A 13,073-nucleotide genomic window follows, 5' to 3' on the forward strand; every position below is an offset into this window, starting at 1 on the left:
TGTTTCTTCTTTGATATGCTGGTCAATCAAGGGAACCTACAAATATTTCTAGTGTTCAGTAGCCAGGCAGTAATATGTATTACAGAAAGGAGGTACGGCTTCTATATGAAATACTCTAAACAGTTAGTAGTCACCAGTGCCATTTTAGTAATACTCTAAAAAGATAGTAGCCATCACTACCATTTTAGTAGCCAAGGCTTGTATTGTGAAGCCTTGTGATGATTACTAATGAGCATTTAACACATGTTAAAGCATGAATGATTAATACCCCTTTACAAGTGTGTATTTGTGCCACGGCCCACAAGAGCTTGGTAAATTTAAGTTACTATATCATATCTGTTACACTCCTAAGAGGTTTGTAAGGTCTCCCAGATTATCTGCGGAAGGAGTTGTTTATTTATGATGGATTTGAAGGCCGGGTGACGGATCATTTCTGCTGTATTTGGGATGTCAAAGGTCTCTTGCTCTTATCATCTATCACCTAATCCAGGAAGCAAACATCTCTACTAGAGGACAGGCCAGGGCCACTGTTTATCTTATTGAATATAGCGTCTTCAGATAAAGTCACAGTCCTAAAAAACGTAACCTGCAGAGCTCACGCGTTTTGCACAACATTACAATTCACTACATGCAAACAGTTTGAATAAAGATAAAATGCATGAAAAAAACAATGGTCTTGTTCACACATTGACATCTAAAAAGTACTTTTTTTTTTTTTTTTTATTACTTTACCTGTGCTACTTTAGTTGTGTCATATGTGTCTGCTCCCACTTTAAATAGTTCCGCTTCTTCATATGTGTACTCTTTTGTAACTAAATGTAGCATTAGAAACATCATCCCCAGTTCCATTGAATGCCCAAACCCTTCCCAGAAGTAATTCTTTAATCATGCAACATTTTTGGGAACACCTAATTGTCATGTGACACAAAAGCTGGCACTGATAGGCTGTTGCCATACAGACTGAAAACCATAGATACTCTTAAAGTTTTCTAGGTTATTTGGTGCACGGAAACTTTAGATGAAAAAAATTAAATTGACAGATGCAAGGAATTACAATTACTGTTTTATTTCAGTGAAAATGTATCACTAGAAATACACATTTATTCTTCATTAACCCTAATCTAATTGTTGTTTACCTCAACAAATCAGGCCGAATTCAAGTATTTTGTCTTAAAGGGATATAGATGACTAGAATCCAGAAAAACTGCAACATTCAGTAAGTCAAAAATTACGTACATTGACATCTGCGCATAAACTGTCCCCATAACATATATTTCCTTTGATCCTAAATATAGAAACATAAATAACATTATGTGCAGTCATACGAAAATTCCAATAAATAACAAAATTGAAAGAAATATCATGCAGACACATGCAGCATGAAAAACCAATAACACATGTTCTGTTATTTCTTGGCGCGTTCCAACTCGATGATAAATTATTTCACATTTATTTCCATGCATCTTTACAAATATTATTAGTATTATTTATTGGTATGCTATTATTATTATTAAATTTAACCTGAATTTTATATATATATATATATATATATATATATATATATATTTAATGTCTATATAAATAATTGTAAGTAGCAGTAATAGGATGCATATATTACAGATATATATATATATATATATATATATATATATATATATATATATATATATATATATATATATAGCTGAAAAAGCATCATGGGCTCATTGGATTAAGTACCAGAATGTTTCTTTATTTTTGTTATTGATTCACCCCGCAGCAAAAGGCCAAATGGATTTGAAGTGATATTATTGTCTGGCACAATGCAAGCAGCCTTAGATAAGACTGGTGAATAAAATAAATACTGCTATAGGATATACCCCATGCTTTTTCCTTATCATTGGATATGATCAAATAATTGACGCAATAAACCGTAGAGTAATTGATTACTAAAACTTATATTCATAATCCACATTGAGTTTTATTATCTTTGGCAACCTCATACAGATGATGCGTTCCTAATTTTTATGCAAAAAACAATTTACCCCGAGATGTTTTTTGAGAGATATGAGATTTTGAGAGATAAACAAGCTCACATTTGAGTTGCAATGTTGGACGATGAAGTGATCATATCTCAATATGCAATTATAGAATATGCATTACAATATGCTGAAAATCTCATGAAATGTTTTCACGTTAATGGTCTTATACATAATGACAACATATAATATCCAGACACAGACAGCGTCCCCAAAGCCTATGTTCATAATTTAAGTGAAGACAAGTATCTAAAAATATCAGGTGTGTACTAATCCCATCCAAACAGATGGAATTGTTGACATACATGCTGAATACCCCCCCCCCCCCCACATTTCAAATGTCTAAATTGGTTGGTGTGGCAAGAGGTGAGGAGGGTTTTTGGGGCTACAGAATTGGGTAAGGTAGGAGGCAATAGACGCAACACCTCCTGCAACAATACAGACTTCCATTGAGTATATTGCTACCTGGGCCGGTCAGGGGAGATCAGAGGATCTCCCCAAGCAGCCCATGCTCCCCACTGCTCGTAAAAGCTGCAATGATGAAAACTTGGGAGTGTTGGGCAGTGAACTATCCTGGCCTTGGGCAGCAGGTCCAGGGGCGGGAGTCCTCCTGCTACTAGAGGGGCAAATCACTCTCGTAGGCAATCAAGCCCACTGGGCTGCACAATGTGCCAGTGACAAGAAATATCTTTCCAACTAGACCATTTGCACTATGGAGGCTGTGCCGGCTTAGCACAACCTCTACTGTATAGACTTTTAAGACATGGCGTGCCAGGATATGACATCATATCCCAGTGTCCAATGTCTTAAAAACAATGTGTGCCATTTGATGCATTAAGGATGCTGAAAGCGAAAGGGGCAGCTGGGTCGCACCCAGGGCAGCTCCAAAGGTAAATACACCACTGCTGTTGGGAACTATGATACTGTGATTATATGCGGAGAACTTGGAATTCTATTGTGTGTTACCACAGCACTCAACCCCAATGTAGAAAATCTCAGAATCCGTCTGGAAATGGTATCAAGAAATTCAGTTTTTAGAATTGAGACAAGCTAACTTTCAGTGCATCTGGAACCTACCCATCTGCTCCGTTGTCGGCCAAGTCCTATGTTAGGGAAAGTTCTGTAACTCTATAAATAAAATACAGTCATGAATGTAAAAAATGAAATAATAATAATTGACAATTGCTCTAAAATGCTGCCATTATGGCAGTGACATCCAAAACTGATGCACTCTGAAATGTATGCTTCATGCCAACCGAGCATCTCATACTCATAATGAAAGCATTAAACGACGACAAAATCCCACAGTGGAGACCTTAGTAAATTTGGTGATCAAGCCAGAGTTCTGTGAGATGGAATAATACTCTAGATATATTTAACAATTATGCAAACTACCAAATTACCTATGCATGGATTTTTTATGTATTGTGCATAATGTCACTTTACACGCATCATTGTTAATCTCGGTGATGGGCAGAAAGCACTGATACGCTATCAAAAGCTGAACTTACCGACAATCATTTGTCTTTCTGTGAAGGTTTGAAGCTCAGCCTATGTCAGTCTATTCCAGATTCAATTAAGAATAAAGGTCAATATTACATTTATAACTGCACATATGACTAGCAAAGTGATATATAAAGAACAATGCAAAATATGACATGAATATGAAATATATCAATTCAACTTAGCCATGTACATCTCTGATACTGTCTGTTATTCTTTTAAACTGCATTTATAAGAGATTCCAAATGTATGGCAGTACCACATAACGTTTATCAATAAATCATGGAATTATGGCGTCTTTATACTTACAGGCACCTAAAACTCCGTCCGCACCTGGGTTAGCCACGTCTATGCGGTAAATGACTCTATTTCTGTGTATATAGGGTCACAGCCACCAGATAGACAGCCTAATCTGGACCTTCTCCTGGGGCTCTACGTTCATCTCACCGCTAATGAATTATCTAAATGAGAGGGTGGTAGATAAGAGGAACAGCCTCTCAGCATAAGTGAAAGAGGCTAATGCTTCGAGGGAATTTAACCATGCATGTGATGGGCATAAAGCTATCCTAAAACGAGACCAGGGGCTTAGTCTTTACATGGCCAAATGGTTCTTATCCGCCATCAAATGTTTCTAAACATTCTTAAATAATAAAAAATATGTTTGTGATTTGCGTGTATAAGGACTGCACTTTTGTATATAGGGCATATAAGGGCTAAAAAATTTGGTGGTATTTACCGTCATTTTTTTATCACGTCTACGTTTTTTAGGGCATATTTAAAGGGTACTATTTTTTTTTGCACGTGTATTGATAACACAAACAAAATATTGGTCACTTATTTCTTTATGTTTCAATTTTATTAAATTATTTTAAGGTTTGTTTTAATTTTAAACTGCACTTTGCTGTAATATTTTGTAAAAAAAAAAAATTCACTGAAGACTCCTACGCATTCTGCATTTGTTATTGGACAGTTTAGAGAAATTCATTACGAGAGGTTTTTTTTATAGAAATAAGCCGGTTAAAAAAAAATGTTGGGGGGGAAAAAGGCTACAAGAGGAGACGTGAGAAGCATCAAACCATTTAAATGATGAGTATTTTTTTCAGACTATTATTTTTCAGTATACAATGTAGTACCAATTCTTAGTCTGAATTCAGCACTTTGCTTCGGTAATCAGGTAGGAGGAAGTCAAAGAGTAATTCTCATATAAATGCAACGCTCAGGAAAATGAATGATTTTGCTTTATATATTACAGAACAGATTGTGGCGTGCATAAATGTTTCCGACATGAGTACAATTAGCAACAAAAACCCCACGGATTAGAAATAAAATCCTTTTGTGTATTAGAGCCGGGTGGATACAGCGGTGTCCTCTTGTGAATAACTGCCCTACAGGGAAATACAATTTGTATCCTGCTGGACTTAATTATATGTGGACATATCCTCGTCTCCCAGACTATGATCAATTCCTGCCCGTATTTACTGTCTACTTAATGATGCACCCTGCTCCAACTCTTATTATCTAAAGAACATTAATTTTCAGATTTTTTAAAAAAAAAAAAATATAATGCATTCTCAGGGTTGTTTGTTTGAAGTGCTTTTTATTTCTTTTTTTTTTTTTTTCTTTTTTTTTGGAAGAAGTGCTAATGAGCAAATCTGAAAGACACTCTGTTAAAAACAGTTTATACTCACTGCCGTACCCGTAAATTATGAAAATGCCAAATAACTGCTGAGAATTGCTCCCTTGCTGTCTTGCAAACAATTTATATTATTGGAGATACGTTTACACTGAAGTCTTCAGTGTGTATAATGTGGTTTTATCTATTAACTACCAATATGCTTAGCTTGGCACCCGCTTCTTGGAAGTTTGGTTTTAGAAGGCATATTATATCATTATAGTGATATATATATATATGTATATATATATATATATATATATATATAAATGGGCAATATCCACTAAGGATATTTGATTAATTTCAAAAACTTTAGTGTAATATATCAGTGTTAGAATGACATCAGCCGTTGGGTTTTAATCTCTAGGGTTCATTTTCCAGAAGCTAAACTCTGGAGCTACTATCACAGTTCGAGAAGTTGTGTTTATGCACTTGCAATGAGGCACTTGCTGCTATATTTTTACCTGTTTTCAGTAACTCATTGGGCTCATTAACCTATGGTCGTCAGAAGACAAATGCTCTAGCATTGTTTCCCACAGAAACGGTGTTCAGAAGCTACACTGATTCCGCAGTGATGCCAATTATAATACAGAGGTCACACAGCAGTAATAAAATAATTAATAAAAATCTATGAAAGTGATTTATAGAAATATACACACGCAGCATTTGATGGAAGATTAGAACCATTCGGCCCATCTTGGGTGAGCCAAAGGCACAGACCTTAATCAGTCCTTGGTTCTTGTCTCAGATTCAGGATTCCCCATGTCATTTTTTTGGTGTTGGGTATTATTTGCTGGATAAAGCGATTTAGTACATTACACCGTGCATCACTATGAATCTGAATTTGCCCAATCCCATTGCTCTGATAGAATTAGCTATAAGGAAAGGTCCATAGGCCCACACAAAGCTTTTATTTTCTAACACGAGTAGCTGTAAATGTTATACAAGGAGACTTCTGCCCCTTCCTCGTTGATGCTGGGCAGAAAGAATAGACCCACAATATAAAAAAGTATGTATACCTGTTTTGGGAAATAACAAAAAATAATTTGTGTACATATAGGAATTAGGACGCTGGCGTAGACAGTATCATAGCAGCTCTTTGTTGTCTGGGATGTAAACAGATGCTTTGTAGCAACTCCCATTAATGCCTCCCCTTCCTAGGGTTGCCATATCTGCCATTTTTTCCGAGGACACATTTCATTTTTACACTTTGCTATAAAATATTCCCCTGTATTATGGGACACGTATAAACTTGGTTAAGTAATTGAGTTCCTTCTGATGCTTTCTACGTCCAAAATACTACAGCCAAACACTATAGATGGAGGTCAGCAGCAGGTAAAAATTAGATGGCCGATATGGCAACCATACTCCCACGCCGTCTGTGATATAATTTAGGCAAACAGGGAAAAGAAAAAATGTCGGTGCGCTAAGCTAGTCTCAGGCTCAAATAATACAAATGTATAATATGAGGCCTACCAAACAGTGTGAGCATGCTGCAAATACAGTGTGTTGGCTGTACAATGTATACAAAAAACAAAATACTGTCTGCGCTTCACTTTATTAGGGTGAGAAGCGCAGACAGTATTTTGTTTTTTGTATACATTGTACAGCCAACACACTGTATTTGCAGCATGCTCACACTGTTTGGTAGGCCTCATATTATACATTTGTATTATTTGAGCCTGAGACTAGCTTAGCGCACCGACATTTTTTCTTTTCCCTATTTGCACATATTTGAGGTTGTTGGCTCCTCATTAGTCTGGTTGCAGCTTGCTGTCCAGGGGTTAAATGGGAGGAGGTTTAATTGCACCTCCCCCAACACATTAATTTGGTTTTGGTAGCAGTATAAACTGCTTTGTGTGCCCACTATGTAGGAGGTGAGAGTAGGTTCTCACCCTATTGAGAGTGTGCCTTGACGTGGCGGGTGAGCTTAATTATGCTTTGGCCAATTCATATAACCAAAACCTCTCATTTATATTATGTTTATATATTTGTTGCCAACTTTATTAGGGTGAGAAGCGCAGACAGTATTTTGTTTTTTATATAATTTAGGCAGCCAGGCCTTTTCAGACCGGCCCGAGCCAGGTCGAGCCATGTTTATACATAAGACGTTAAAAAAAAAACTGTTTTAATAATAGATGCACAATCAAATAATAATTTTTGTTCTCCGTTACAAGCTATGACAAGTCTGAGTAAAATATAAGCAATGGAAAAAGCTATACTGTGTTCCCAAATTATGTACATAAAGACTATGTAAATGCAAAGATATATAAGTAATAACAGCACTTTAATACTTGATGCTGAAATATACTTTTCCCAAAACAACTTGTATTTTACCTCTGGGAATAAATTAGACCAAAATACAAGTGTAGAACCTTGCAGTGAATAAATTAGGTTAAAATACTAAATGACCGGGCAAGGTATGCCAGCTAGCAACAGATGCTCTGGAGCCTTGCCCAAACCCACGATTAAAACGACCAAAATAACTTTCCAGTCAAAAGTCAATTGGCTGCCCACGCATCTCTGCTGCCGTGGCACCTGGCAATATATATATATATTCAATACATGTTTATGTGTACTGTGTATATATATATATATATATATATATATATATATATATATATATCACCTTTCAACACACATTACTTACAGGGGTTTATGCAGCATTCACAGCAACATATGCAATAGGGTGAACTACACATTGGCCCTTTCACATGTACTTGACCAGCTCACGTTAAAGGTACACTTCATTGACCCAATCAGTCTTCTAAACAAAGAATTAATATTTAAGTACTTTATGAATACGTTAATATACATTCTTTAAACCTGCAATACCTCCTCTGTGATCTGTGAGCGTAGTCACATGGTCTTCCTCTGCCCTGAGAAAGAAGAAGAAATTGACTTGGAGACCCAAGGAAGTAGGGCTTTAGTAGGGACTCCAGGTCAGACTTGGTGGGTTCCCATATATATGAGTGTTATATTATTACTTTGGGCTTTGTTGAGTTGAGTCTGATAACTCTCATTGTTTGTGGAGGTAGCAACCGAGTTGACAATTTTGAATATGTCCATTTTGGTCATGCAGATGGGATCCCACCTCCAACTTAACTTCACTAGAACTTTTGTGAATATACCCTTATAGGGTTTCTTTATTATTGTACTGTTTTGGTGTCAAGTTCCACAAGACTGAAAACACTATGTGAAACCTTGGTCAAAACCATAGAGATCTGTGCAGGATCATAAAGAGGTCCAAGCTTCTAATTCATATTCTTTATTACATTAATCTGCCTAAATTTGTTGACGGACCTTTCTTCACACATTGGGTGAATTTTTCAAGCAGCAGTGACAATTACAGTCGGGAAGGAAAAAACCCCTTACAGGCCATTTCTTGAAACACAAAGACCTATGTGACCTCTCTGCTCCCAAGTAATTAATTTAACTTTTTTTTTTTCAATTAGTGTTCTGCGGATGCAAAGCTACTTTCTGCTGTATCCAATTAACGTTAGTAGCATATCTTACACTCTTATGTTACATCCCGATAAGGTCTTTCTTGGAAAGATACCCTTTGTCAGTTTGTTACTACGCTGTCTTTTATCGAGAAGTTGTGTACTTTTAGCAAAAAAGTAATGTTTCTTTTGTGAACTAAAAAAAAAATACATATATTTCTTTTCTTGCAGAGTGAATAAAGATTCATTACTGCTCAGAGCCTCTGTTGCTGTGATCTGGTCTCCCTTTATGCTTGTATTATGCTAGCGAAAACACATCGTTTCTGGGCCAAGAAAAGAAAATTTTTATTTTATATCTTGTTAAAACACTGCAAGAACCCCCTAGCTCCCCCTATACTGTTCTCTTTTTATGAGCCTTAATCAGAAATCTCATGTGTTGCAGATTGTGAGGTTAACACAAAAAATCAAGTATTTTCACATTTGTCCTTAAAGCAACAGGAACCCATTTTTTTTATAATGAAATTGTGATCACATGTACAACTTGTTAAAGCTGGAGTTTAACAAAATATGAAAAAACATTATATATATATATATATATATATATATATATATATATATATATATAAAAAAATAATAATTTTAAATATATATATATTTATATATTTAAGATTATTATTATTTTTTTTAACAGTAATATGTAAGCCTGCCATTTTTCACCCATAATAGGGTAATATGCTTTGGGAGCCTGGCATTCATGATTGTCCTTCCTTCACAGCAATTGGGAGGGGGTAATTATTGAAATCCCCTAAGAGGGATTAGCACACAGACACGTAGCTCGAGGGGGTCTCTGATTAGTTATTTATTGCTTATTTGCGTTGAGTACATTAACCTACCAATGGGGCAAAGTCAGCACGGACTGGATTGGTATTGATTCTTATCCAATCCTTATGCCAGTTGCCAGAGTGATGGATAATACTTCAATGTTGCTGGTGCAAGGGTTAATGTAACTGTACGCACATTTCAGATATAGAGGTCTTTTTTTCTTTTCTTTTAGTGTTTGGTGTAGGAGCCATGTGCAGAAATATTGTTTTTTAATGTAGGGATTGACTCTAAATTTGCAGACTGGATGTTTATAAGTAATATATCATGGTCATCACCAACGTGCTGGGATTTGGGTGCACCCCTGGGTTGTTGGGAAGATATGTTCTTTTTAAGATCGCATGTAATCTTTGACATCATCCGTTCCGAGCTCATGCGTAAATCATCATGATAACATGTCGCCAGTCCGTACGGACACACTCAATAGTTACTGTATCATTGTGTGGTACCTTTAGCCTTGTTTCTTAGATCGTGGCATTCACTCATATGTACCATAGTATAATTGAATGCATTCTTCTGAGGTTTACATGTATATGCTGTATGGAAATCACTGGAAAACATTTTTAAAGTCAAATGACAGCTGTGGGATAATAGCTAAGAGGTGAAACACAGAAACAGATCTCAATGATAGGTGAGAGCAATTGGACCCATCAAAGTCTTGGTCCTTGGTCTTGTTTTATGTTTAGGACAACCTTACGACCTATTATCTCAAAAAAAGCTTTGCTCAGGTAGCTCTTCATCTGGTCAGTATTCATGTATCTATAACCTGCCGGTATCCAGTCTAAAGTATCTTTTTATTAGGGTCCCCTGATTGAGGCATCTGTCTTCAGTTTCTGTTTGTACTCGGAATCTGTGGCTTGTGCCAAATCTTCCCATTCCCCACTATAAAATAGTATTCACTAAATAATCATATAACAGAGATGTAATTGAACATATTGTTCTAGGATCTACATATTTATTCCTCCTGTAAAGTAATGTGTTTCCTGTTGTCAGTGGCATATACTGGCCTGGGCCTAGAGTGGCAGGTCCAGGTGCGCAATCAAGCCCTTCAGTGTCCCTCTTCGCAATGGGCCAGTTACAAGGGAGATATTATATATACGCTATAGGGCTGTGCCGACTCAGGACGACTTCCACTGTCTTCAATAACAGGCGCTGTGTGCCCTAAAGACACGGAACACCGGTATATGATGTCATATCCTAGCGCTCTGTTTATAGTATTTTAGATGCCGATTGTGGATGGTGGTGGCTGGGGGTGCTGCCTTGGGAGAGAGAAGGGCCAACACTAGCAAGTTTGTCCAGAAAAAGTTTCTGAGCTGGCCTTGCATTGATGTATTATTCAGTCAGTGAGGAAACTGATGAAGTCACACTGATTTGCCCAAACATTAGGACCAACCAAGCTCATCCTGCAGGAAATGCAGGAAAATGCTAGGAAAACCATAATGTATAGTAAGGTCAAGTAGTTGAATCCTGAAACCTCAAGTCCCCTGCAAATTCTCATGTCGAATCTGCTTTAACTTAAAGGACAGTTTGATTGAAATGGTTTAATGCCATAAGAAATATTTATCCTAATCAATGTCATAATAAAAATTCCCCACAAACATTTTATTTCATTGAATAGCGCTCTTCCGCAATCATTCGGTTGTTAGCTAATGTAATTAAGTCATGTGGGAAGAGTGTGCTGCAGATCTACGCCACATCCATGTATCCACACTCTGAGGCTAGTTATATAAAAATGTCGCAGGACTTTGGCTAAAATACTTGGTTAGATTATTTATTTTTTTTAGCCTTGAGTGGCTTACGGTAGCCTATCTGTGGGCTATGGGATAACAGTTTATTTTACCCATAGTGTACATGGCTCAATAATTGTGTGCTTGATGAGCATGATGGGAGTTGCATTCGATAGCTTTGTCAGAAATGACTTATTTGTCTGTTCTGAGCCCCTTAGATTCTGCCGGTGTTCCGGTATTTTAAATATATTTTCCCATCCACGCCCTCTAGTGGCCCAATTCACAATTCCGCCTTTAATATCTTAACAGAGAAGGCACATACTTTCTGAGATTGTCATAATCAGGTATTAATAACGGTATTTTTTAATTTATATAAACATTCTTTTTTACTTTTCACCCATAATTAAACTTGCATGCATTCTCTATAATCCTTTCTTCTCTAAGTACAACAAATAGCACACCACAATGTAACTCTCAAAGAGCCCCAAATAGCTGCATAGACTGTTGCCTTTTTTTCGGGGCCTAAAGTTAGTTTGCAGGAAGACTTTTGCCTTCTATGTAACAGATTCTTCCACATCCTGTTCTGTTGCCAGCCTTTGTATTAGTAAATAAAGGCACTCAATGACATCACACCATGAACATTCTTTCACTATTATAGACTGAGAGGGATTACAGGAAAGAAAACCTATTCCTTTGGAACAGTTATTTGTGCTCCATTGTAAAAAATCCTTTGGAATGTGAAAAGGCCATAGCATTTATTTGATATTTATACATAATGTAATACACAATTTGCTCATGTTCATCATCATGCAATGTCACCCCTATCAGTTTGCATACTGTAAATATATGTAATAACAGGGACGTAACTAAAAACCACAGGACCCTGGTGCGAAAATTGCCCCAGGGCCCCCCAACTTCAACAGGTGGTCTGTGCCATCATTGCCCCCAAACAACTTGTCTGTGCCTTCTTTGCCCCTTGCCCCCCTTCCAACATACACTCTGGCACACATATGTAAGGACACTTACACAAACTACACAAAGGGGAGGAGGGGCAGGAGGGAAATGCTCAAATGTTCTTGCTGTTAAAGTGAAAAAGAAAGGCATATCTACTACCTTCCCTTAAATACTCCTCCAATAAGGTCCACACCTTCCTCTGTCCACTTAAAACCTTTCCCTTAAGAAGCAGGGGCTGATCAAGCCTTCTCCTTATTGTATCAGGTCGATGGCTCACTTTATAATTTTTAAAATGTTTGAGTAAATGGACTTCCAAGCTCAAAACATAACATTTGCAAGCTAAGTTGACTGGACTAGAAGGCAAAAAGTGGTACTGTAATTCTAAGATTTAAATTTCTTATCAATGCTAGCTGCCAGTAGTAATGCTTTTTAAGCCTTGACCCTAGGGTTGCTGCCCATCCTAGTTTGACCAAGAGCATCCTGCAATAGACCTCTTTATGTCTCACAAACCACCTGAGAGGCGGCGGTTTTCAAGTGAAAGTGGAGATGAGGTTCTGTGTGGTTACGTACTCTTGTGTTATGTGCCCTTGTGGTAGTAGCGTGGTAGCGAGCTGCAAGTAGGACTGAGGTTTTTTGCAGGGTAAGTGAAATGTGTCTTAGTGTGAGTATCTGTGTGTTTGTTAGTGTCTGGTTATGTGTGTTTGTGTGTTAGTGTGAGTAAGAGATGGAACCACAGGAACCACCGTGCACCTACCGGTCCCACCACTAGGAGGCTCTGTGATCGCTTGGATTCCTGTCTCCTCCACGTCCCTATCATGTGTGTGTCAGGTTCCTGTCACACATGTGGCCCATCAGGGAACTAAGGGTCTTCATAACT

Source organism: Sceloporus occidentalis, unplaced genomic scaffold (assembly GCF_023333645.1).
Source record: "Sceloporus occidentalis isolate IW3139 unplaced genomic scaffold, rSceOcc1.0.p SCAF_26, whole genome shotgun sequence".
In the NCBI taxonomy this organism is placed as follows: Eukaryota; Metazoa; Chordata; class Lepidosauria; order Squamata; family Phrynosomatidae; genus Sceloporus; species Sceloporus occidentalis.